This window comes from Hakea prostrata, chromosome 5 (assembly GCF_041222555.1).
Source record: "Hakea prostrata isolate BN-2017 chromosome 5, UWA_Hpros_2, whole genome shotgun sequence".
Lineage (NCBI taxonomy): Eukaryota > Viridiplantae > Streptophyta > Magnoliopsida > Proteales > Proteaceae > Hakea > Hakea prostrata.
This window is the reverse complement of record NC_142604.1, coordinates 25,829,966-25,832,324: the sequence shown is the minus strand read 5'-3', so window position 1 is coordinate 25,832,324 and position 2,359 is coordinate 25,829,966.

Genomic DNA, 2,359 nt, shown 5'->3' with positions numbered 1-2,359 from the left:
TCTCCTCTTTCTTGATGTTGAGACCATGACTAAGGTGCTACAACCTTGCAACCACCTAGTCATGTGTTTCCCCTTTCATTTCCGTTAGTTTCCTTCCATTCTTGCTATGCTATGGTTCCATTTCAATCACTAGCATTGCATTTCCATGATTCTCTCCATTTCAACTTGTTTCTTTGATCTAAACTGATGTGTATATGTATGCTAGGTCTGATTTGTTGTTGTTTTATGATTCTAATCTACTTCTTATCATTCCCTTAGCTAATTCCCCATTGTTCCTTGCCATTGCAATTAATTTCATTTCAATTCTTGATGTTTAGCATATAGAACATAGGGTTTCAATTTGGGTATTCCTAATTAGACCATTAGATTATGTTAAATACTTGCTAGATAGTGTTTTTATACTGTTCCTAACAATCCCTCCAAGTTTCGTATCGATCCGAGCCCCAGAAACTAGGTTTCGGACAAAAAATCACTATTTAGCCCGTCACTGTTCACTTGGTCGATTGCTTGGTCGACTGAGTCAGTCTACCAGTCAGTCGACCAGCTGAGAACATAAATCTTGTATTTGCTCGATTTGCTCCATTTGAACTCCGATTTGATTGTTTCCTTCTCTAATGCTGCTTATATGTTGTCTAGGGTACAAGCACTGATTTGGGGACTATTCTAAGTGATACTTGGTATTATTTCCGATTCGATTAAAGTAAGGACGGTTATTGTCATAATTACATGATTTATGTGAATCTTGCTGCTATGTTGAAAATGTGGTAGATTTACATTCTTTGAAATATTTTAAACATCTTGTGACTACTGTATACACTTCATAGCAGTAGTACCATATTATATATCATTTTGGATTACCATGCTTACTTATTTTGATAATGACATATGTGATCAATCGTGTTACATTATATCTCTTTTTATATGATGAAATGTCAATCATGTATGATATGATGGAATTGAGCATGTGATTGATTAAGTATGATTTGGGATTGGGGAATGTCCTTCCGATATTTTTGTCCTTGGACACCGGAGGGAATAGTATGGGATGTTCTCCGAAGGTGACCATCGACACTTTTCCGAATTAATGGATGACATACATAGGGCTTGTCTAGATGTGTTGGCTAGGATGTCCTTGTCGTATCAGACCCGAATCGGAAGGGTATTGAGATTGAACGACCCATGGTAGTAGTGTGATTTGATGGGCACTCAAGACCGGTGAGTTATATCCATGAGAGGACATAAATCATGTGAAACCTAACCCTAACCTTGACCCGAAAACCCTGTTGTTTGTAGGTCCGACAACCCGAAGTAAAGCAAGAAGTCAGCTATGGGCCATCCCAGTGGAAGACTTGGTGACTGGCTTTGAATCCATGAGTGTTGATGACAGTGTTCTAATTATGGAAACTGAATCCTGATGAAGATCGGATTAGTTGATGGACTTGGAGTGCTCTCTCTCATGGTTTGAAGGCATTTCTACCTATTAGGTAAGTCACTTGGTGTGTGTGCAAAACCCCTTTATGTTTGGATTTGATCTGAGCCCTCAATTCCCTGTTTTGGACTTGCTGTTCTGATTGGTCGACTAGACCAGTCAACCAATCCAATCGACCAATGGGTTCTGTCTTTGCTAATTAGGTCTTGCTTGCTCTATTTAAGTCCAATCTCGAGTCTACTTCGTATTTTCTGCCTCCAAACTCTTTGGAATGAACCAAAGACCTCTGCAAGTCATCTCCCTTGCGTTCTTGGTGTTTATCTTGACGGATCTTCGTCAAAACTCGCGTTCTTACACAAAAAGGTATGTCTACACTCTCTTCTTCTTCATCATCTTTGTTTTCTTTCCTTTTTGGGTTGAGATAGTAGAGGAGATGCTGCATTCCCTGTTGCAAACATCTCTGTACTTATCTCTCATGATCTTCCTAAGGATTAATGGCTAAAGCAATGATCTTAATCATGGTCATTGCATACTTTTGAAGGAATCATGATCTAAATCATGATCTTGTCTTCGTTCATCTTTGATTTAAATTCTGATCTTCTCAGATCTATTTTATTGATCATATTAGTAGTCAATTGCTGTGTTTTCTTTACATGATCCATGATTTATCAATCTCTAGTTGTTTCTCCTTTATCATACCATGCTTTCTTCAAGAATCATGACTGATACATCTATGGTAAGTTTATTTAGATCCATGTTCTTCAGCCTTAGATCTATTTTCTTGAAGATCTATGCATGCCTTTCATGATTTCTTTATCAAAATCAATGATCCATCATCCTATTGTTCTTGTCTATGATTTGTACTTTGAATTCTTCAAGAACCATGATTGATCTAATTATGGTAACTTTTGTTTCCTAATTTGTAACTTG